At 39.0% G+C, this 26,239-nt stretch overlaps 1 long non-coding RNA gene across 1 annotated transcript in view; it reads left to right on the top strand.

Annotated features, from left to right (window-relative positions):
• Window positions 1-221: 221 nt before the first annotated feature.
• Window positions 222-26,239, top strand: part of LOC124154269 — a 52,840-nt gene continuing 26,822 nt past the window's right edge. Inside the window, exons 1-2 of the long non-coding RNA XR_006863876.1 lie at window positions 222-3,046; window positions 9,479-9,546. This is a non-coding gene — a long non-coding RNA (uncharacterized LOC124154269). The remainder of the gene's footprint in view (window positions 3,047-9,478; window positions 9,547-26,239) is intronic.

Genomic DNA, 26,239 nt, shown 5'->3' with positions numbered 1-26,239 from the left:
GTGGGGGATGGAATACCCTGTAGGGAGGAGATAGGGGGGTTTATACGCGGGTGTATGATGGGAGGGGGGAGAGAAAGTAGGGGTACGCGCTGAGGGGAAGGGGAGAGGTACGTCAAAGGAAGGGAAAGAGGGGAAGGGAGAGGGGTTTTAGGGAACCGGTGGCGCTATGAGAGTCTCGCAGAGTTTTAGTCGTGACACGGACTTGGTAGGGAAAGAAAGGGGGAGAGAAAGAGAAGAAGGCGAGGGAAGGAGAGAACTTTGGATATAAAAAAAAGAGGGTTACATCAAAGTGTGTGTGTGTGCATAATTAAAAGTGCTCTTGGAAGAAAAAAAAATTAACCGCACGACTTAACATTTTCGAAAGGTATTTTTTTGGGGCCTAAACTGGTGTCTGTACCGACCGTAGCTGTGAGAGATGTGACTTTTGTGACCTAGGATTGTCCCTCACCTTCCCTTGTAGTATAGTGAGTGCCGTGTAGAGTGGTTCCCCTTTTATTCCTGCGTGCGCCCCCCCCCCCCACCGTGCGTTGAGGGGCCATGGAGGTTTGCCGGGAGGTCCGTGGGTTCGCCGGGCAATGCGCTCGACTCCGCCGCCGCGCGTGAGGTGGAAGGGACGGAGGATCGCCACAGACGGGTCCCCTTTCTCGCACAGCCGCAGTCGACGGCGAGGAACGGGGGGCGCCGCGGTAGGAGGCGGGGTGAGGAGGAAGGCATGGGGAGGAAGCGGCCCAGCAGTGCTCGGCTCCACGACGAACGGCAGCGCTCGGCACCCAGGGAAGTCCCAACCGCTCACCGCCACCGCGCCGGGAACGACAGGGACTTGTGACCAGTTCCACAAGGGAACATACAAACTAAAACATACTTACACCAGACGTGCGCACACCACAGCATAGAAGAAAAAAAACACCCACCCTCCCTCAGTGTGTGAAACCAGAGTTTCCTTTTTTAACCTCTTTTTAAGGAAAGATATTTTGGGGTTGAAGCCTGAGAAGATTGAGACATTTTGTAACATTTATTTATTCAGTCGTCATTTGGACGGCGGATTTTCGGTGTGAGGTGGAGAAAGGATTAAGTCAGAATCTTTTTGGACGAAAGATTCGTTTTTTATTCTTGATAGCATCCGTTTCCGGCGGGTCTTTTTCGGTGCCTCACAGGAGTGATTTCGTCTGGGTCCGCGGCGGCGAACTCTTGTAACTCAGCAGCGGGCTCCACTCGGCTCTATGCGGCATTTCTCTCGCTGGAGAGGGAGTGAGATAAAGAGTGGGAGAGAAGAAGAAGGAACTGGAGAGAAGTAGAGGGGTCGACGAGGAAGCGAGCAAGTTTTTTCCCCGTGAGAGAGTGCAAGAAGAAAGAAGCAGCCTAGATAGACGCGCGGATACGGAGAGGGAAGTGGGGGAAGAGAGGGAGTCTTATCGCAGTGCGCTGTTTGTAGAGTTCGTTTGACCTTTTTTTCTCTCAACATCGCCGCGTCAGAGTAGCGCGTTTAAACTCGAACCCTTTTATACGTGTGTTGCTGCGGAATTTTATTCTCCGTTCAGTGTGCGGAACCCTTACTCTCAGCTTCTCCTCGTTACAACCTCGGCTGCGATTTCTTCCCTGTCATCAGGGTTTGAATCGACCTCCTCAGTGTGTTTGGTTCTTCGGAGGTTTTTCATCTCCAGTTTTTGTTTTTGGCAAGTAAGAGTGTTGGCTGCCGTCATAAGTGGGACCCATAGTGTGAACGTCCCCAGGTTAAGTCTCAAACCACGCGGGACTGCGCAACGTCATTGTGGCAGAAGTAGTGGAAAGGAAAGGGAGGTAATTTGTACCTCAAATCTTTCTTTCCCGGCGGCTCAACTGAGTGAAGTGGTTCCAGACTGGAACAGCGACGGGCTTTTATTCCCGTCACATTTCGATTCCAGCAAGATTTCCTGGAAAAGGCCTAAGAGTGATACGATCCAGAGAGAACACCGCCTTGCCAGTGCTTTGGCACACGATTCGGTGGAATTTAGGCCAGTCTCCTCCCCCCTCCGAGAAACTAATCAGCTTCACCAACTTAGTACTCTACTACCCCTTGTCCTTATGCGACAATCACCAGCCTCCGTTATCTGAGATCCTAGGCCGGATCATGCTTGGTGCGCCTGTCGCGTGGTTCGAAGTACTGAACGGGGTATAGGTAGTGCTCTTTTTATGTATTCTCTACGGGGAATTATCCTGTGAGGGAACCGAGGTGCAACTTGCCTTTCGAGAGAATAAGGTTACCCTCGTCTCCGCTCCCTCGCAATCCCCAATTACAAGCAATATATACTCCCTCTCCCACTTCCCAACAAATAGCCGCAATACACGACTCATGAAAAAGAGCAAGTTGGATTTTCACATCCTCAGTTTTGCATCGTGTGTTTGTGCTTGTGTTTTGTGCTCAAGTAAAGGGGAACCGTTGCACTAATCGTCTGCACCAGGATATGCTATAGTGACTCTTCCCTGCTTACGCCTGTCTACGCGAATTATCCCGATGGTTCCCTTCGCATGTGGCACGGATTAAGTTAGTGCTTTGTTTTTCCTCCGCGTCCTTCCTTTCCTTCCCAGTTTTGGTTCACCCTGTGGAAATGCACGGTCATGGATCGGAACGCGTGAAGCCCTGAAGGAAGACGTTCACGGAAAGATGCGACTGGAACGATCGTCTTCTAAGGTTATCGAGAACGAGTTGACGGCGTGTGTGTGGCTACCCTGAATCAGGAAGCCTCAAGAAGGAAGGGAAAGAGTCTGATTGGTGCTGTTGGTGCTGGAGGAAATTTATACCCAAGGCAAACCTGCCCCTGATTCAGTTACAGGAGGGGGACAGAGTTGTCAGGAAAATAATACAGATTCTGGACGCAGTACTTGTCGCATCGGCTGTGCTATTCGGTCCCGGCAACGAAAGTTCTGAGTTCTGCCATGTCGGCAAGGCCACCCTATTGGATTAATTGATCCGGGCGTGGAACATAAAGGAGAAGATAAAAAATAAGAAATACACTTTAAATACACATAGAGAGGACTGCTACGCGGCTGCATGGGCCGCATCGAACAGGTGAGATGGCTTCGCCATTTTGAGCGATTACGCAATTCCCATTCCAGTCTCCCTATTGGCTGCGGTTTGGTTGAGGAACTAGAGGGGTAGGATGTGTAATCAAATGCGTCAGGACTGTGGGAATAATAGGTTGATACATGCATTTCATTAATGTGAATAGATTTCAGATCCCAGATTGGGCACACGCAAGAAAGAAGAACACTTGATACAATTTTTATTTGAAATTATAATCGATACATTTTTAAATTTCGACTCCTTATAGAGAAGGCGAGTTCCACTATTAGTTTCAAAGTTTATTTTGTGCCCTGTTATTGTTTGAACCCTTAAATCAGCATAGGAACTGGTATTTGTCTTTTATTTACATCCCTTTATTGATAGAAACTGTTTTCACTTCAGTATATATGTATTACATTGATACAATTATTTTTTATGTATAAGTAGGCTTTGAATAACATATGTTGATCAAATTGCCAATGAAAAGAGATGCTTTAGCATTAAAAAATTCGGATTTTAAGGCGAGAGGGTAATTCAATATAAAGTTGTGCGTTGGTAGGTTCTTAGTATAGTTGACCGGATGGTACGAAAAATGTACTTGGTGTTTGGGACTTTAAACATAGTAATTAATTTATCGTGTGATTGGGAAAGGAACTTTTCAGTTGCTGAAAGTGGTGTGAAACGCGAAACGAAACGATTTGTAATGATTGTGAAAGCGAAAAGATATAGAGCTCTCAAGCAGGTAATAAAACGTAGACAAGTTGAATATATCTTTTTGAAGCGTCGCTATTTCATTTTAGGTAAACAATTTAGAGCTGAAGCCATTCTGTTTTACGACACGATCGCAATTTTTTACTACACAGACGAAAGGACTGCCGTGGAAGTTCATTTTCGAAGAACCAGAAAAAAGGTATAGATTATCAAAAAATTTCTTAGTTGTCCTCCTCACTTGATTAGAGCAAACGGCTGATTTGTGGAAAAAAACAACGAAGTTCATGTTTCACAACCATGTCACGCATCCGCAAAGTTACCTCTTAAACCTTTGATTTCAAAATTCATTAAATTTAAAAGTAAATAAGGAAAATCTGGAAAAGTCGAATATCAGGAAAACAACTTGAATTAATTTCTGAAATTTCCAACGGAAACGCATTTTTTTTTCAATATCGCAGCTTACCGTGTGATTTGTTAAAGAAATCTCTCTGTTTTTATTACCTCAATCATGCGTCTTTTCATCACTAGTCAACAATCCTGAGATTGGTTTGACGCAGTTCTCCATTCTGATCTGCTATCCGCTAACCTTTTCACAGCGACGCATTTATTCTCTTTTACATCCTTTATAACCTGTTTTATGTAACTAATGAAGCCGTCCCTTGCCCTTCTTTCCTTTCACCTGTCATTCTACAACTGTTTTCAAGGGGCCATCATGCCTCATAATGTGGACAACTAAGTTTTCCCGTCTTCTGCTTAAGGTTTTTAGGAGGCTTCTTTTTTCTCCCACTCTTCTTAGCACTTCCTCATTACTTACATGGTCGATCCATTTTATCTTCATCATTCTTCGGTAGCATCACATTTCGAATGGTTCCACCCATAAGTTCTGATGTCGACGTCCAAGCCTCGCTTCCATAGATACACATGTTCCGTATTTAGCATCTGATGAATTATTTCCTTATTTCTATGCTTGCATATGTATTACGTAGATAATAATGTCTCTGAATGTTAAATTACCCAGGCGTGTGATTTCAAAGCTGATTTAATTCACGGCTGATAGCTGGATGAAATTTACGTCTCGTTTCATCCCAAGATCAGTGTCTATTTTTCAGAATATTTATGAGCTCATTATTCATGCATGTCAACCTACAGAAAGCACTCTTTAGAGATGTATCCAGTGAAGATGCTTCCACAATAGCCTTAAAAATCAGAGACTGTTAGAAAATGGTATAAGGCGAATCCCATTGCAGCCATCGGTGCTTATGAGGGAGGAAGAGAGCAAATAAGTTTTTAATGGGCTGTGAGGGTTATTATTGATATTCAATTCAAATTAGGTAGGGGTCCATGCCGTCTACTGCTAGTGTTTCACTTTTATCTTTGAGCGGAGTAGTTTTTCGCAGTTGTGTTATTTCGCTACCATTTCTTTTCGGTTGCGTCGTAGATATGGCTGTAACGATATCTTGCTTAGAATATATTCTTTTATTTACGGTTCATTTCTAGTAAAATCCCAGGTACGATGTGTAGAGTTACTGAGAGAGAAGTTTGGATTGTAAAGGGAGGTAGAAAGTCCATTAATCCTATATAACTCGGAGATGCTTCTGAGAGAAATTAAATTTCAAGACTTCTCGTTTTAAAAAAGTGAAAATTTTCATCTCAATCATAATTATTGTGGAAGCTACATATTTCACCATTAAACTTTACAGCACAAATTAACACGTAGTTTAAATATATTCTGAATAGAAATGAAAATGTATAAGTTTTTGATGTTACTTCGAAGCTAAATTGGGTTATAATGTATTAAGTTTGGCATGATCTTAGTCAGAGGTTTGAAACAGGCTTAAAGAACAAAACGATTGTTTTATCCGACATTGGTGCTTATAAATTTGATTGTAAACGAATCTTATGTAACACGGAGACGCGTTTTATCATACCACGGAATGAGTGAAACACGCTATCAGGAGATATAGCGTTATCAAAGCTGTGCAATTATATTGCAATGTGGGGAATAATATTATTCGACTTGGGATATAGTGAAGTTATGCAATTAAGTGAGAAACAATTTCCTCCATTTAATACCTCTTGATACTTTAGAGAGCTTGGAATATAAGCAAAAATAATTTGACAGTTGTTGGCTTTCCTCAACCCTTCTAATTTTTCTTCAGAAAAAGATTTTGATGTTGTTCATGTTGATCTACTCCAGAAGCCGCAAAATATAAGCAAGTGAGAGAAAGAAATAAGATTGTAAAACATTTGTGAATATATATGCAGCAAATTATTCAATTACAACTTTTTTTACTCGGAAAAAAACAATGTTATCCATTGGCGGCGTTTCGATTTTCATGGATAAAATATTCTCTCGGTTATTGGATGGGTATGCTCCCTGAAGGAAGGGCTCTGTACCGTGGGTTTGAAATTAAAGTGAACTAAATGCATTGTCAATGTCTGTTCGAAGCCTTCCAATTAGGTTTTGGAGAGAGATTTTGACTCTCAATCGATTTTAATACATTTGCAAAGCGGTAGAAGAAAATAATGATCAATGGCTTTATTCTTCATCAAATGATTTGTTCACAGTAAAATATTTGGTCCCTATGCTATTTTCGGTGATGTGATAATCGAAGCTAATTTTTGCTTGAGGGAATATTAATTTCGCTCCTTTTCCCTCTGCCAACTATGATGTTTGTTTGATTAATCGAATATTTCATGTAAAAATTGATCAATTAGAGTTGCAGAACTGTAAAATTGATGGAAAGCGAAGAGTAATTGAGTCAAAAAATGATGGATTAAATCTTTCACTATATATGCAATTTTAAACAATTATAATATTAATTTTTAAGGGAATGCAGTAAATCAAAAACTTGCAAATAAGTTAAAGCACTGGAGAAAAGGATAAGTCCGTACAATAAAAGTCCATGATTAGTTGTCATCATCAAACGTAAATTGCGTTTTGGTGTGACTATAATGTGGAACATCTTGTTGGTAGATTCCATAAAGAGGAAAGTTTATAGTTATGCATATTGTATTGAAGAGAATTATTTTTCCATTTCGATGTGCCGTTTCTCGGTAGTAGAAATATTTTCATCGTTTTTACTTTTAAGCTTTCACTCCTGCACAAGTTTTCTTCGCAACCATTCTTTGCGGTTACTTCGTGGGTGTGGCTGTAGGGATACCTTGCTTGGAACTATTCTTTTATTTACGCTTCATTTCTGGTAACATCCCTAGGCACGGTGGATCGAGTTATTGAGGTGGACGTTTGGGTCGGAAGGGGAGGTGGAAAGTCTATTAAGGGGTGGCATTTGACGTCATAGCCCCGTAAGTGCTCTATGAATAAATGGCGTGGCGGCTCCCGGTCATCGAGAAATACACCGGCTGGGCTTTGGTGCATTACGTTTGGATGCCATGTATTAATTAAATTCCTCCGCGGAATGAGATCATTGGTCAAGAGAGTATCACCGAGTGGGCCAAATACATCAGTCAGATGCTTTAGAGAAGTCGGAATTTTTAATCAAGATGATATTTTGATCATGCGTCACAGAGTGGCTTCCGCACAAACAGAAAATATTTTTCCGGAATTTTGTAAAGAATAATGTGTAATAATGCCATTTTGCAATGAGTATTCCGCGGAAAATTTGTTTTTAGTGAGTCATTATTTCAGTTTGGGTTTTGATTTACTTTAAGACTTTAATGTTTTCGTTAATATATTAAAATAGTTTTAATTTAAGCCCTTTCATACTGCTGCCTCTTTCCTGCTGCAATCTTTAGTAATGGCAATGGTTCAAAATTAAAGTTGCTAAGATTCTGCAGTTATTTGGGGTTTCTTGTTAAACTCAATGTGTTAAATACTATTTCACCTGCTTTATAATTGGATTGCAAATAATGCCTTATCATTATTTTTCCGAGTTGTTTTTGTACACGCAAATAATTTGATACTTTATTCAGTTTTTTTACCAACTTTTTCATTCAATTTGTTTTCTTGGTTGCCACTATTTACTGTTTATTTTGTTATTTACTCTAGTTTAAGTATATATGGTTGCATTAGTGTTCAGGAGTGTAATGCCAGTTGTAACTTCATTGCGCAGAGCATTGTATTTCGATTTTTAAGAAATTACTTTCACGCATTTAAAAACTACGGGTTTGATGTACCTATCGTCCTTCTTACATTTAGCATCATATGATTTGATCCGGAAACATTTTTTTACCCTGTATGAGTACAAAATTTGTTATCACAGAAATGGGTTTTACTGTCGCAGGTCGCAGTTTATGATTCCTTGAACATTGGCTCGGAAAAATAAAAATGTTGTATTCCGATTATTCTCCTTAGAGTCTAATAAATTAAACCTCTTGTTCAATAAAGTTGAGTGTCATTAATAGCTCAAACTAACTGTGATTTTTGGAGCTGTTCAATATATGAGTTACTTGTGTTCCTTCGGAGCTAAATTAATATTCAGTTACATGGTTATCATATATTTTTATGGAGATTTCCTGTTACGTTTTGTCTTTTGTATGAGTGAATACCTATTAGCTGATTAACTCAGGTTTTTGATTCTTTTAGATGTGTATTTACGTATAATTTATGGATTAATTATGGTTCAGCATCAAAAACAAGCTCTTGATTTGAACAAAAAAGTCTTAGCTCTTAGCTTAGCGTCGTAAATAACTGGAAAATTTTTCGTGAAAGAGAATTGTGAATAATTATCACGAATTTGAAAACTTCAATCCGGATTATTCTTGGAAGATCGAAGTTTTTTTTTAAGCATTTCACTAAGTTTTAAGGGTTTATAAAATTCATTTCCTTACAAGAAACTCTTGTGATAGTATACTGGTAAAAATATGCAACCTGATTCAGAGGTAGGAAATGTATTCGAATGAATTTTCTCATTATCTCCTAATTAGTTTTCTTGACTGCATGTTTCTTTGCACCAATTAAGTTCAAATATTACCATGCCACTTCTTATTGAACTAAAACAAGGATTGCGTTAACCAGTATTACCTTAGAAGATTATAAAATTGAACTACTCAGAAAAAACAAGACCGCACTGATCTTTCCTGGGCATTATCAAATCATTTCGCTATATCTAACAATAAGTGATATTCCGTTGGTTTGATTTTTACGTATCCAATAAAACTGTAAGCTTGTATTCAGAGAATGCCCACGACAATCTATTCAGTACCGATTTTGTGATGTAATTGATATAATAGTCATTACTGATAGGAGTATGCTTGAAAAATGTTTACTTAGAATTCATATCCACTATGTCTGTCCACTTTGCAATGCAGAAGTATTTTTAAAACTTTGGGATATTATGTTATTTAGAATTTATCAGAAAAATCATTTATTTCCAAAAATTGAAATTAGGAACATCAATATTTATCCTGTGCAAAGCATAATATTATTACAAGGCCATTCAAATGCCTAAATGTTTGTGAAATTTACTAGTCCATATATATAGGGTAGTTTATGGTTACTGATAAGTTTTATGCTAAAGGTTTAAATTACCTTTAATGCGCTCGACTTAAGATTTTTATGTTTTTTTGGTAATATTCTTCAAGTTACTGCGGAATAGATTAATGCTATTTTAGTTAATGGGTGTGTTTGTTAGGAATAAATTCAAGAATTCCGAATTGTTATATCTTAAGAATTTTTTTATAAAAGTAACAAATACGCTATCATAAAGAATGCCTTATTTCGTTTCTTGGTATATTTTTTTATAATACATTATTCCTTTATTTCAGATGCTTTCACTACGGAAGTGGCGAAATGGTCTTTGAGAGCTGTGGATCCTGGTATTGCAAATCTAAAGGTAAGAGAATGACATAATTTCTGCCAATATAAACTTTGAAGTCAATCTTGGAGGTAAATTCGATGTGAATGAATTTCACATCATGTGATTTAGTGTCCATAAGTTCAAATTTTGAATAGAAATGCTGTTACTCGCGAAAAAATACGCATTGTACTGTCATAGCTTGTATTTTGAAACTAGGCTAAGATATCAATGGGTACCACTAGCAGCATATCTTTTAATAAGATATTTTGCTAGTGGAAAAAGCAATAGTTTACAACTGCTATGTCGTTATATAGTTGCCGTAAATAGTAGCTAGAACGGGAAATATTGCCTAGGCCAAGAAATGTATCAAAGGGTACTTACTGCGCATTAGTAAATTTACGCAAATGTGTGGATAAATAACCAAAATGACTTTGTATTATCTTTTTGACCCTTTGCGTTTGAAGCAATATGTTTTAGAAAGGTCATTTATGATTATTAAAATAAAATGATGATTTCCTCTGATAGTTGTTCGTCATGCTACACCCATCATTTAATCTCTGTCCTTTATTATTTCAAAACTAATGACGGTATTGCCTCTTTAATGTTATTTTGAGTGACAGCCTTCTTATTGAAAGTCAGGTACCTTTAGAAAATATTTATTCAATAAGTGAAGACTACCTTAGTAATTTTTCTTCGTGTTTTATCCTTTATTGTATTTTACGCTATGTGATAAGTTTAGAAATTGTAAAAAATAAGGCAGAAAGGATTTAATATGTGACCACATTCGGCCGGAATCAATATTTTTCTTTGGCTATCCCGGAAAAATATATATGTACTTAATTCGTCAGTGGAACTACCTTAAATGATTTATGACTTCTAAAGCGTATGATAGCACTAACGGTCTCTTCACCGTACACTGAAACTGATATTCAACAAGGGTCATTCTGAAAATAATCGAATTCAGTAAATTTTATAACGGGTTTATTGCCAGAAAATACATGGGTCTAATCGGAATTTTTTATGTTGTGACAAATAATTTTAATATAATACTAGGTAAAATTTATTGCTGATGGAGATATTAATACTTACTATGCCAGAATAAAAAAATCTGTGCATTATTTTTCCAATCCATTTGTTTTAATTGCTTGAAACCTGTTTGAATTTACCAGAATGTTTGCCAATACAGTAGTGTGGAATGTTTTATATCCACAAATTGAAGACAAGTGTGAGTCCTAGCATTTCAAATTGTTATCGAATCACTTATAATACATTCCTCTTTTATAGCCAAATTTTTATATAAAATCTCTCGATTAGGTTTTATGAATGCTCATTTTTATTCAACTTAGTACATCGATCCTAGTCGACTTAAAGTTTTCTTTGTTTTAATTTTGTCGAAACTGTTTCTGAAAAATATTGGAACATTTTAGGAAAAAATGTGCCCATATGCCTTCCGATACCGCAGTGGCAATACCATCGTCGCGTAGGTGGGAGATGAAAGTTTCTAGGAAAACTCATGTCATATCTCGAAGATGGTCGCCTAGAAGGAGCCTACAATATATCCATTCTCATTTCTTCTGACGTAAAATACGTAGGATTCAATTTAAACATGCCCTACGAAGTAGTAGAAGTCATCCTAAGAGCAATGTAGATACTCTGCTTGCGCTGAGGATCCTTAAAAAGCAAGACTTTATATCAGGCACGCTTCCATTTTCCGGTTTCTACCTGTTTAGCGTTCTACTAGCGGGTTGATGTGAATTAGGGCGCCTCATTTTTCGACATTTTTCTCTCAATGATTCGTTTTGCCTGGAAAAAGTTGCCTCGAATTTTTAAAAATGTCCCCAGTTAGAATTATTGCGCCTGACTTCGTGTAGTCAGACAGTGAGACTTAGAATCGATTGCATTTTCACGTGAAATTACAGCGGAAGGATTGAAAAAAAAAAGATATTTTTGTGGATCTAAAATTTAGAAACTTACATTGCATTTCAAGTTGCTCAATAGTTCTATCAAATTGTATGGAGTTAATACAGTGAGTAGTGACATTGGTAAGAATCTATTTATGTGGAATCAATTCAGCTGAATATAACCCGCATGGAAATTTTCGATTCATGTCCGATCAAAAATTATATCGGGAAACGTTCTGATTTAAATAATGACCAGGAAGTCTAACCTTACTTGATAGTGAAGAAAGATTTCGTGCTTTCCCGGCGAATGGACTTGGTAAAGAGTTCTCGGGATCGCCACCGGGTCAGGAACTCCATATCTGCCAACGTTTCGATGTCCGACTCGGTCATCGTCCTCAGGGCTGTGAAGCTTCCACTACATTCACAGCCCTGAGGACGATGACCGAGTCGGACATCGAAACGTTGGCAGATATGGAGTTCCTTACTTGATAGTGCTTAACATGAGACCAGATCAGATTGCAGACGGGTCACTGATTGGGATGTAAATCAGCTCATTTCCTGATCGAAATTTATATCAGGCATAATGTAAACAGAGAAAACTTGATATTGTTCCTGTCAGACCAGATTTAGTTGTACCAGAAAATTTCGGGCGAGAATTTTTAAACTATTTTATAACTCTGAACTTAATAATGGCTGTCAAAAAATGGCTGAGGTATGGGAATGTGAGTGGGATAAATCTTTTCTTTCCCCTAAACTTCTTAGAACTCGTGTCTCGCCAATCTATTGTGATTGTTCGCCTTAACTTCAGTTCAAAAACTAAAATATATGTAACTTTTTGTACTGCATATTTATCGTAGTCATGTTTTTTTTGTAAAATTCAATCATGTTGTAAATAAAAATTCAGTGAATTATTACCCAGTGCGGTGTTCTATTTAATCTGATCGCAGGTGTTTAAAACTAACTCTTTCATTTCATTTATCTATGCCTCCTCACTCTTCGATTCTTTTTTGTTGACCCGGCGTGTCCAAAGGCTTTACACAGGACTTGAGCCTGGAGTCCTTTAATCAGAACCCAATCGCTCTAACCTTCTTGTCCACTAGGCTGCCTGATATTGAAATTGTGAGTGTGATATTCTGTGACTAAGTTCAGGTTACCCTAACATAATCAATTAAATGTAAATTGGTCATGAATTGGAATGAATGGGACGAGCGAAGGTTATCTATCGAGCTGATCAGTCGGGGGAGAGTTCCGCTGGGATGTCTACGAGAAGGATCCTTCGATGTCTAGAAGTCAGAAACGGGAGGGAGGATGCGTATCTTGTATGGAATGGCACTTGCAGAATGCGACCGGCATCTGAGGTCGTTTGCGCCACGAGGGATAGGTAGGAAATGAAGGGTGGGAAGGAGGATTGGCGAGTGAAACTAAACGAAAACGACCCTGAGAGAAACAAAAATACGAGGCCTAGGTTTAGTTTCGTTCCCGCGCGAAATTAAAATCATCTAGGAGTTTAGTTTCGACACGGGACGAAACTTTACTCCCAGGAACGAAACTAAATTAATCGAAACTCCGCTAATCATAGCTAAGTTTCGATCTCAGAAGTAGAGTGGAGGGTGATAAAAGGGAATGGTTTCGACCCATTTCATTACAGAAAGTAGAAAGGTTAAATCATTGAGCTGAAAAATAGAATGGCCAGTTTGCGTTCAACGTTCTCCTCTGTGTGGTAAAAATATGAGTGCCCCATGTATCTAATGGCCGAACCTCTACTTCATTCAACCATACTTCGTACTCGGTGTGTGGATCGAAACTAAACTGTTTGATGGTTAAGCACGTGGTCTCTCAGGTGCGAAACATAATCGGTTTTTAGTTTCTTCCCGAAGTAGTTTTGACTCCGATTTCGTTTCGACCTCGGGTTTAGCTCCCCTGGTTTAATTTTTTTTCGTTCCTACATTTCGCTCCCGGGAACGAAACTATTGAAATATTACTCGTTTTGACATTCGTTTAGTTTCGATTGCCATCCCTGGTGGAAAGGAAACCGTCTTTGGCACTAGCCTGCTCTTCGCGAAAGGCACCAGGGAGACCACGGCCCAACGTCCCATTTGACGGAATGCTAAACTCACAATGCCCTCCATATAGCACTCGAACTAGGATCGGTCAGTCTCTGAGAACATCTCCGCCCCTTCTGGGATTAGAAGCCGCACCCGTGGGGTTGGAAGCCAATATTCTAACCACCTCAGAAACCCTACCCCCTAGGATGCGTTTCTTCCGAAGAGATCAGAAAGTGCAGGAACCGATTGGTTGGGAAAGGGTTTGAAGCCAAAGAAAGAAGCCCCGTTATTCGTTCCACATCCCGCTAATCCATCCCAATCCATCTCTTTCCTAACTTCCCCGAGACCTCCTGTTTTCCTCCGCTTTAGTATTTCCTTTTCGGTACCCCTCTCGCGGCTCTTAAAAAGTTCGTGAGCCGCGTCAGCAATTGACCCTACAGAGCAGAAGAAGAAGAAGAATGCAGCATTAAACCCTCATCCACAGTCGGAAGGTCGGTGTAGGGTTCCACCATTTCTTTGCCCTCTGCCGAAGCATCCCTCCTTGAACTTTCTTTTTTTTTCGCCTCGTACCCTCGTTTCTTCCCTCTCCTCGTCTTCATTATTGCACTCAAATACGCCCGTTTTATACATGATCCCGCCCTCACGAACGCCAGGAGGTTGGGAAGAGCAGGTTTGGAATACCTAAGAGGCAATCCTTTCAGGTTTAGCGACCCCTATCTTCCCTCCTGTGTTTCTCGATGAAACTTAATGAGAATTCTTTGTGGGCAGGAGGCTGGATAAAAAATTAAATCTCGTCGTGGATAACCCGGTACAACTTTTCCTACCATGTTTATTCTTTAGGGGTCCGAAGCAAAGTAGGGGAGAGAGTTATTCGAATGTCATGGTTAGCATCCAAGATTGTCTTATTTCTCGATTAATCGAATCCATGTCGATATTTTTGCCGTCGACGATTTGAAGTCAATTTCAGTCATTTTCGATTGCGGTCCTTCATGGTAGTCCATTTTTGATATTAATTCGATTAACAATTTCCATTCCATCGTCGCGATGGTCAACTATTTTTTACTGAAGATTCATTCATAAATTGTAGGTTATCAGATATCATCGAGTCTCAGAGCTGAAAGTAATATGGACTAATTGTTTTTTTTAAGTACTCCAGCAATCTTAAAAATGGAACAATATTTAAAAAAATCATGCCCTAGGTTATGATTAAATGGAATGAAGTATCGAACAATGATGCCCTTTTTGTAATCAGACGTCGTTGTATTTCTGAAATTTACACTAGTTAGAAGAACATATTGGGAGTTTGTGGATGGGCTACAGTGTCACGATACACTTAGCTTGGGGTTGCATTGCAGTGAATTAATGAAAATATAAATTATTGTACCTATTTATATCTATATTTCGGCAAATAACATTTAACATCAATAAAGGATCCTCTATTTGACCATTTAAGAAAAAATAAGAGGTATACACTTATTATGAGAGAACATTATTGTAGCCTCGTAATTGACGGTATTGTTACTGCGTTGTATAAAGAAAGAGAGAGAATCAGGATTATTTCTAGTTATTTTAAAACTCCTCGATCCTTGCGTATTCTATAAAATGCATCAATGACGAATATTTTCACCACTTGGCTAAGCGTAATGTCGTTTTTGCAACTAGTTCAATGCCTACTGACAGATGATAGCATCCTACAGAAGCATGATTCACAGTAAAGGCTAATGTTTTAAAACATCTAATTAACCAGAAATATGTAGACATGTCTCGGGAATTAGGAGTAATGTAGGTAAATATTAGAACCCTCTCGCTTTCATCGCTAACATATCTCAGGTACAGTATGGCGTTCCCCCATTTTTACCTCGAGGATCCTCACTTTCAATGCTGACCACATAAAAGTCGAAATTATCCCCACGTGCGGCTTCCGTTTTTTAATGCAAAAGGCATGGATGCCAAAAGAGCTGATAAAAACAATGAAAAAAATTTCATGGCTATAATTTGATAGCTATGCAATTTTTTATTCATGACGTTATATCACATCAACAGCACAGAGGGATATATACGTAAAGCGGGTTGCCTAACGCCAACTTTTTTCCCGCTCCGTAGTTTTGTTTAATCATTTTTCTACGCGATGTAACCCAATAAGTACGAGGAAAATGAATTGGTAATGCCCTACTGGTTAACCATTGGTATTTTGCCACTGCCATAGGACATTTTTGGTTCAGATGGATGTAATGCAAATAGTTAAGACAAGGTATCGCTATGAACAGCTGTTTCAATCGTAATTCTGCCCAGAGTATGTATGTATTTATTTGCGGGGTTACTTTTGTTGAGAGATCTTCCAAGTATCAGCTGGCACCGCCGGTGCATTCGTAAATGGGTATTGTGCTCCCGACCTACTTCCGCCACGTGTCGCACCAATCTCTCCCTCCCTTTTTTTTCCAAATGGTAATCCGATTGAAACCACCGCACCGTGCCTCCGAACCCCCTCTTCCAGGCTATCTCCTCCTACCTTCTTTTTACTCCTCCTGGACAGTCCCATTGTTACCCCCCTTCATCGAATTATTTATCTTTACCGCGAGACACAGGTGTTGGCTGATATACTCAAACCCTCCTTCCCACAAAAGCGGTAATAGCTCGAGTCTCTGTCCCCGTTTCTGTGCGGGGCAGAAACGACGCTTCGAATACCCGCCTACCTTGCTAGTGCTCTGAATAAGATACGTTCGTGCATAGTGTAGTAATCCTAGGATTTGCGTGTGACGTGTTCTGCTTTCTTCTGTCCCATTACATTCTTTCTCCATTTGCATGTGGTTCTTATATCCCCTGAATGTATTCAAACAAGATCGCTCAAAGTGGCAGTGCTGTGATCAAAATCTGAGGGCAAAGTTGAAAACCCAAACTTCGGTGTTATGATGGGAAATGGCGGAGTAAACGAATTAAATATCGATAAGGGGAACGAGAAGTACAGATGAGGGAACTTTCGATTAGTAATTTACTTAAGATGGTTCTTGAAGGACAAATTACTTACTTGCATAGGCAGATGATCATATTTAATGACGTACCAGATATTATAAGGTCTTAGAGTAACAACTTCAAGGCTCTAGGGAGTAGTCTATGTGAGCTAGCATGACATTTTCCTGATTTTGATTAGGCATTTAAGAATATATCTATTGATGAATAAGGTCCCTTTAATTTTCCTTCTTCGTGATTATTCAATTTAATGGAAATTTGCGTATCCATTCGAAACGAACAACATGTAAATGAACGCTGTGGTCGGAATCAGCCTATATAATTAGACATATAGAATCTATCACGGGTTTTTCCATTCCTTTGCCGCGGACTCATAATCCAAATATTCTTCTTGTTTATATTCATTCTTATATTCAACGCTGTATCCTTCTGAACTTAACTGCAGGTAACAACTGTTGATACTTCTATCGATAGTTTAAGCGTCTACATCAACGGAAAATATATTTACACATACATGAAAATTGAAATTGCGCATAAGTTCTATTTATGAAAAGTTTAAAATTTGAATATGTAAATTACGTAAGATTCATGAAGTAATTTATGGTTCTTGAAGGACAAATTGCTTACTTGCATAGGCCGATGACCATATTTAATGACGGACCAGATATTATAAGGTCTTAAAGTAACAAATCCAAGACGCTCATTTGAGTAGTCTATGTGAGATATCATGACATTTTCCTGATTTTGATTTGGTAATTAAGAAATTTGCTTTTGTGATTATCCTTTATTTTACTTTATTCCTTTTTATATCAACTAGTGAGAAATTAAAATTAGTATATATTATTTTACTTGAAAATTTTTTGCCTATAAACTACAAAATGGATTCGGCCATGCGTTCTCGGCTAAAACGAATTTAATTCCTACTACCATGAGCTGGTAATGCTGGCAGAAGATCTCTCCTTCTCTTTACAAAGGTAAATATGCCATGTCAAATTGCAATGTTTTGTTCTTCTATGGAGCTTTTGCAAGAAAAGTAGTAACTACCTGATGTTACGTCTTGAAAATCCCACAGTTTTGCATATGACCATAAAGTCGTGTTAGTTGATTAATGGAAGTTAAAATTTGTGTTTTTGTTCTTAAAAATATCAAAGTCGTATCATATAGAGCCAAGGGAAATGCTATTGAACTACGTAAGAAAGTGCCGCATTGCGACCCTACCTAATTTCGTAATTGAGACAAAAGCGAGCGAGGCTCAGATAATTGGTACTTAGCTTTTAAACCAGTTCTTGTGGAAATAAATGAATCGATGTAACAAGCCTTTTTGCATATGAAGTATAGAATTTAAGCCTGACGACCGAGCCATGACGATAAATCGCCAGATTTTGGCGACATCATTTTATCTGATATAGTGATGTTATTTTGTGCTTAATTTTTTTCATTAATGCTGATCCCTATGTAAAAATACTGCGAAAGCTAAAACATAAGCTATTATAGAATTTACATTCAGGCCTGGCATGATATTGAAAATTCGATGTACTGTTGGATTAGTCATACAAAAAATATTACTAAGTGTGCGTTAGCATTTTAAAGTTAAAAAAAATAAATAGTTTTGCTTTTCATTCCGCAGTTATGATTTACTAATTCAATCGGTACCATGGAGACCACTTACGCTAGTCTTTGTACCACTTTAGTGTATCGAGTAAATTCTGTTACATTTACCTGCTTCTTCATTGATTCCTGCACCGCACTCGGATTATTCACGCTCCGTCTTTCATTTCTTATTGGCTCAATTTTGGCAATAAAAATGCACCATCCCCTCATTATCTGGAGTTAAATGCAGAGACGATACCCTGTGTGACTTGGTAACGGAAGCAATTTACCCCGAGTGCCCATCTTAATCCAGGACCCGGTTGTCGTAAAACGTCGTGCATTTATTGCTCCCGACTCTTTCCCGATCCTCCCTCTCACACGAATGTCGCGATGCGATCTTCTTTTTTTTTCACCGAGCAAGGACGCTTTCCGATGTGCTTTTTATTTGCGGGGGCGCCCGCGAACTTTTTCCCGTCAGTCGGTCGCCTCATCCGCCCACGCCGTCTGCGGAATTCGGCGCTGCGTCGGAAAGTAGTAGCTCCTCTGCATCCGGCGAACCTTATAGTAGTGGTGGTAATATATAGGACGCCGTTCTGCATACGTATATACATCCTTTCTTTCCTTCTACTAGTTCCACTGCCGTACTTTTTTTTTTAATACTTCGAGAACTCGTGAACGAAACTGCTTGCGTTCGAGTAATTTCCGCAGATTTCTACGAAGCCGTTTTCCATGGTTGTCGCTTTATGTGGGTAATATTTTTCGTTGTTGCATCTTCTGCCGCGTCCTCCTTGTGATGGTGTGTCTGGATTAAAAACTTTTCCGTTCTCCTCGCATGCATACTTGGGGAGAAATATATTCCGCCTCCGCACCAGTTTATTGTATCCAAGCTCGTATTCTTTTTCTTCGTGGTAAATATCAGTAAGGATCTATTCCAATATTAATTTCAGCTCTATTCGAATAAACTGTTCGATTCATGGAATTTCTTTGGACTCGGAAGAAAATTATTAGCTTTCTTCTTGTTTCGCGAAATAAAGTTGGGAATATAAGTGACGAGTACTTTGTGCAACTAGTATTGAGTATAAAATTTGTGTACAAGATGAAATCACCATCTATAGCATTTTGGACCAACTTTTTGCTGTTTAAATCGGCACGGACATGGGTTTCATGGAAAACTATTTTGTTTTTTCCAGAACAGTAAAAATTGATTAGTATTGATGAATAATAGAATGATCATTCACCAAACCAGCTCAGCATATTTACCATTACTTACTTTTAGCCTAAACTTGATTGATGTATTTTTTTTGCGAGTTTAGTGGCAATTTTTGTGTGTGATTTTGGACTTTTGAGACTTAATGAGAATACAAAATGAACACATGATCACTCAAGAAGTCCGCACACGTTGGGGATAGAGAGTAGGTAATAAACATTAATCTTGGTACGAAATTCCAGCGAATCCCTAGATATCTTCTTCGGATTTAACCGACATCTTGGGACTCTGAGATTTCCTGAGAATCCTGGCGAGAGTCGCGCACAATCCTACCTCAGGCACAATCCTATTCACAGAGAGAGACCTCGCAGGAAATGCGGTGGCGGTTTCTAGCGCTCCTTGCGCCAATAAGAGGGCGGCCATGACAGAATGCCATTCTCCCATTCGTGTTATTGAGTCCTCGAAGAAAAGGTTCATGCTTGGTTTCAATTTCTCATGAAATCCTTCGCGCTGTCAACGAATAAATACAGGTTGTCATAGGAGGAATCTGCAATACTTCAGGAGGCAGTTGGGGAGACAATTACAAGCATATTTTGTTCAAAAACATGGGGTCGCAATTACTTAGTCACCGAGCTATGGCAACGAACGCAAACATGTTTTGGATGAACTTTGCAGTTACAAGGAAGACGGTTTTTTTGTGTACCCAGCCTTTTCAACATTTTATTTAGTACCCTGGATTTTTACGGAAATTAAAGAATTAAGGTTGGACGAAAATGTGCGATTATAATTGCCTGAAAAAATCTCAGAATATTGAGATTGTTTAATTGTATTGTTGATACTCACTCAAATCTCTCTTTTAATTTAGCTCAAAGATTAATTATTTCAGAAAATTATATTTTTTTAAATTTGAGACAAAAATTATATTTCGTGCAACGCTATGCACTATTTTAAATTACGCTAACTGGAGTTGGAACTAAATTTACAATCCATTCCGAAGACATTTTTCGGTATAAATAAAGACTATATTTGTCTTCTACGGTAACCATTTCTCGTAAATAACTAATCCGGCTAACTAGGGATTCTATTACCATAAGTTGGAGATATTTTGAATTAGTGGATCTGATTGATTGATGGTTTCTTTATATAATAAGAGTCTATTTGATGGTCATCAATGAGCAGACTCTCTACAGTCTTTTTCAGATCAATCCATCACAGAAACCTCAAGAGTATAATTGCCAACTTCCCTTATTACTATTTCCCTGCAGATATCAAAATTTTTAACTAACCACGAGTCGTTAAAATCGTGTAGAAGCTGCCAGAAATTCTTGGGGCAACCCAGCACACAGGAATGTATAAAAAGAGAGACTTATTTATTGGGCAAAAATTTCACATTCAAAAAAGGCGTCCCATTTCATCGGCCTTAGGAAATTTTCACCGGTTACACTCTAGGAAAAGTAGAGAGTTAGAGAAGAAAAAATTCCAGCCCCTCCTTGGCAGAGCAACGTTGGAACTATTGGAGCTACGCGGGCACGTGAAAAGGATATTGAATGTGCTGAAAGGAGTGGAAGAAGGCTCCGTGCAGGAAAGATTCAGGGTAGTTTCTCCTCTTAGGAAGGCGGTGACGTATAGCCTGAACCCGAGGTCTAGGGCACCTTGATAAAGGATGATAAAAACTTCACTTTGGAGGAATGCGATGGTGGTTGGCGTAACATGGTGAAACTCCTTCATGATGCACAAAGGTTAAGAAAAGACTTAGCTGTTTCACAAAATAAAATATATTTGCGACCGGTTTCGATACAGCGTATCATCATCTGGCCAGATGATGATACGCTGTATCGAAACCGGTCGCAAATATATTTTATTTTGTGAAACAGCTAAGTCTTTTCTTAATCTTTGTGCATCACTTAGGAGGATAAAAAGTACCAAAATTCAGTATGAAACGTTCGAAACGTTCGAAAATTCGATTGAGAGGATAGAGCTTTTTGATGTGCTTAAGCTATTATTCAGATCTTCAGTATTTTATTGCTTAACTCACGCTTCAACCCGGTGAACATAAGAAGATAAAAGGTCAAAGTTGCATGACTAATAGGGGGATAAAAACGTGGTAAATATCAGTATGCTCAATACTCAATTGGTAATGAAAGCGCTAAATTCTCGTTAAATAGAACAACATTTATGTTTTAGATAAAGGTTTCACTGGAAATTCACGTGCTATCAACCTTAAAATCGCTAGAGTGTATTCGAAATGTCTCGTAGAAATGAGCTTTAGTTAGGGCAATAACTATTATAAGCATTGTCTCTATTTAGACCGCCCTGCGCTCATCGCCGCTTTGAGGATATTTTTGAAAACAAATCCAAATGCTCCACAAATGGCAGCATAAATGGCGCTTATACGAGATAAACTGGGCGCACCTCTATATATATATATATATATGCTCCTTGGCACATTCCGTCAAATGCGCGCCGCCATAGCCAGTAAAAAATCGATTCGCGGAAATTTGTAAAAATTTGCGCTCGCGAAAGTCAAGGAGACCTACATGCTCCGATTTCCTAGCCTCCTAAAACTTTTTTTCTCGGTCCACCCCCATTCGACAAGTCCTTCCCCTCCTCTTCGCATCCTCCCCCTGAATCACCGCGTTCTTTTTTTTGGCAAGGAGACAGAGCGATGTAAATTTGGGTCAATACCAGTTTGACCGCGACCAGTGGTTCCAGAGCGTTGCCATGAGGGGTACAGCGCTGTCATCCCAAGCGGTCCGACACCCGCGGGATGTCTGTCACGCGCGGATGCTTGATCGCATGGCTGGAGAGGCGCGTCGCGGAGGGCGCTTCAAGGGGTAGCGGACAGGATTTGCGGCCGCAGGATTGACATACGCCAGTATAGGGACTTCGGTGGAGGTGTCGGCCGATGGGAATCGGTAATTCCGACTGCGATATATGTATGAAAAACCGATAGCGATTGTTGCTCAGTTCGAGGTGTGTACCAATGAACTCAAAACAATGGAACGCTGATGGCTATGCTCCGCGCACGGGATCAATGGAGTGCTCTCATGCAATTAAAATGTTAATTTTTTTAACATGTATAGATAAGTTAGTTAAAGTTATAAATGTTTGCAAAATATGACTTCATAATTCTCAATATTCCTGTTGCTACACAGCTTCAAAGTTCGCAAAAGTCACTGAATTCTTTCGCGCTACCAGAACGCCCTGTGACGTCAGAATGCGAGTAAACAGATCCGTTCGATGGCAATAAGAAACAGTAACGACGATAACAAACAGCTAGGACGGTGGTGATTCATTACTTGAAGGATGTGTCAAAAACAATTGTGAACAGTTTTTAAGATTTTACGGTGTACTTACTGCGCAATGGCTGACTCCGACTTCGTAAAGGTATATTCTGGGAACATTAATTCATGGTCGCTTATTTATTCTACGGCATTAAGGATTTCTACCGTTTCAGTTATTACGTACACATATTAGGTACATATGACTGTTGATGAAATTAACATGTATTGCAATGAAAAAATAAATTTTACTGAGAAAAAGTACTGAGAGATACATAGGTTTTTTTTAAAACTGGGACAATAGTCCACTGGTACCACGTAAATGTATTGTCTACTGGACTCTGACGTCACGCTCAGCAAACATGGCGATGGGTCGTTTGGAGCGTAAGATTACTATACAATTTTCAAAGTGGAATTTTACGAATAATACGCAGGTTAGAGAAGAACTGCTTTCACTGTACTTTTCAGTGTAGCGGATATTTTTCTATCGCATAATCATCTTTTTTCATTGGAATTCCCAATTGAAGCTAGCTGAAACACGTTCGGGACTCCCAAACAAGATCAACTCCCATGTATTTCATATTTGCAAAATTAGCGAAATTGGAAAGCGAGATTAGTGCATTTAAGGTGTGAAAAATGTCTAATTGGATCCAACTAATATATATTCGCACCTGAAATACAGGGATATTATAAAATAATGGCACGATTTCAGTAATTCATAGGATGATAGGGATAGGGTGGCATATATTTACCCTTCGGGAAATAGGCCAGGTCACTCTGTTGTTGGTGTGTCGTTAGGAAAAATATGGTGTATTGGGATGCTCATTCGCTAGGAGAAATAGGAATGACATGGAATCGCGGCTATTCTACGAGTACCTCCTCGCATATAATGCACGAATTTCTCAGGATAATAGGGTAGTTTCCTTCATCAAAGAAAACGAAAGGCATTGATTGCGATTCGTTACCCACCATTAGTGTATTCATAATACACAAATTATTTGGTTTTTGAAATACCGGTTTAGACGAATGGCAAGGGTCAAATTTTATCCTCATTTGAAAAAGGCCAGATTGGCGCCCATGCGATTCCACTCCGCATGACGTCACAGGGACCTAGTTTCTACACGAGAGGATAGGAGTTATGCATCGTCTGAGGTTACCAATGCAAGCATGAGGCACAGAGCTCAGGGAAACATGTCTTAATAATCACCTATTAAAACTGGCTAATGTCGGAAAGTTTTCTTCGTTTGATAAGGTATTAATAAACCTTTTTTAAGCCAAGCGCTACCGTTCAGCAAGGTACTCAGCTATCCGCTAGCATCCTGCGACGTATCAGAGCTAAGCCTCGCCTCAAGGTCACCTCACCGGGCGGGAGGGGGAACCAGAGACGTACGGAGATATTTCCCGACATTCATACTTAAGCGTCGCGTTTTCGCGCGCTTGAAAATTTTCACTTTTCATTTAATCGCGAAAAATAGATGTTGTCATTTAAAAATCTAAAAGCGCGAAATATGTACTCCAGGAGTAATAATCTTTCGATTAAGGCAATAAAAAAATAATAGGAAACCACCCTATTGTGTTCTAGAAAATGGGTGATCTAAGATGTACACGTGTTCGGTTAAATTAATTTACTTGAGGTATATTCGTAAGCAAGTGTGTCAAATGGTGCAAGCATGATTGCAACTAACTTAATCTTTAAAGTATCGTTGCCATAATTCAGTATAAAAATGTACTTAAGTGCAGAAAGTCAAAACCGGTTTCACTACCACCGTAATGTAGTTGAAATGCTTCAGGATTTAAAGTTAGCGATTTATTTCATTTGTCATGCATTTGATTTGTGAGTGATCTATTTGATGGAAAAATTTCATGAAGTCGGCGAATCGGTAGCTTAACTGGCTAAAGTACTCGACCGGAAATCGAGGGATCCGGGTTCGAATCCCGGTCAAGGGGAATGATTTTTTTCTCTGTGGATTTTTCGCTCAATTTGTGCATTGCGGGTGACTCCGTAAAGATATCACCGTGTCTAGTTCCGGTATGCTTAAATAAGAATCTTAATATTTCGTGTCTCCTTGTTTGTCCTTTTAGGGTAGAAAAGAAAATTAAAATAGATTGAGAAAACAATTTTATTTGTCATTAAAATTGTTTTCTCAGCATCGATTCGCCCATTTTACCGGTACCCGATGCGGAATTGCGTTTGTCCCGTATAAACTCTGCCCTCCACGCTACCTTTTTAACAATTTTCCACTATTTTTCTATTTTTTATTGCCTTTATCTCAAACATTTGCATGTCCTTTGCATTATTATAGTTTTTTCCCTGTATTTTTCTCATTATATTTTAGCTTGCTCATTCTTTTTATCTCAGTCACATCTGGATTCCATTTTCCCGGACGTGTTTGTCTTATTTCTCACTCCGCCCGGATTCTCATCTCTCCGCAATACCTGGCCGCAAATTTTCATCCCATTCGTTTAATTATTCAGTGTGCATTTATCGTAAAATGTGCTTCAGCTACCTGCGGATTTTCGGTTCAAGAGGATTTTTTCATTTGCTCTTGTACAAAACGTGGCGCGGGAACTTTGAAGATGATAAAATGCATTATTAGTTTGTTTGGTGAATGTGGGATGTTTGATGAGGACTCAAGCGAGGAAAATTTTTAGAAGCTTTCCTCTACACGCCAAAAATAGGTGTGGAATGCTAATGAGGAACTTTGTGAACGTTTTGAATTTCAGCATAATATTTTGGGTGCGAATGTTTTGAGTTCTATACTTCTGCATCATATAAAAATATGCCACATCTATTTACGGTTCCTTTGGATTTAAAGTTTAGGATAACTTCTTCATCATCATCACTGGTCAACAATCCTAAGATTGGTGTCACGTAGCTCTCCACTGAATTCTCCTATCAGCTAATCATTTAACACCAGTGTATTTCTTCTCTTTCACATTTTTCTTTACCTGTTCCATATATTTTGTTTGAGGTCTTCCTTTTCTGTTCTTGCTACTGACTTTTCCCTTGATGATTATCTTCATCAGTCCATCATGTCTCAAGATGTGGCCTATAAGGTTGTTTCGTCTTCTTATTGAGGTATTCATGAAGCTTTTCTTCTCTACTGCTCTTCATAGGACTTCCTCATTACTAACTCGGTCGATCCATTTGATCTTCATCATTCTTCTGTCACACCACATTTCGAAGGCCTCTATCCTTGCTTTCTCCGCTGCTGTCATTGTCCGTGCCTAACTTCGGTATAGGAGCCTACTCCAAATCTCCAAATGTAGGTCCCTATGAATTGTATCTTTACTTCCATATTTAAGTTTCCCGCTGCAAGTAGTTCTCTGTTTTGGTGGAACGTTCTCTTCTATTCTGCTGTTAATTTCTTTCTTGATTCTCTCATCGCAAGTTATCCTGCTTCCCAAATGACAGAATTCATCCGTCTTTACCAGTTTTTGCTTTCCTATTTTAATGTCATTCTTAACTTATCTTCTGCTCCATCCTGGTTTTCTTAGAGTTAATTTTCAGTTGATATTCACCCATTGACTCACCCATATTTACCACAATATTTTCCAAATCCTTCTCTATTTGTGCTATGAAGGCTATGTCATCAGCAAATCTTAGCATATTCTGATAAATTCTTTGTGACGTTATTTACTTATTTCGGGTTACCGTTTGGGATTGAGATTCTCTGTAACTCAAGTTATCTGCATTAATCAGACCCAATTTAAATCAATGACATTACGTTTTATTAT

Source organism: Ischnura elegans, chromosome 2, assembly GCF_921293095.1.
Source record: "Ischnura elegans chromosome 2, ioIscEleg1.1, whole genome shotgun sequence".
Lineage (NCBI taxonomy): Eukaryota > Metazoa > Arthropoda > Insecta > Odonata > Coenagrionidae > Ischnura > Ischnura elegans.
This window is presented reverse-complemented; position numbering and strand designations above follow the sequence as displayed.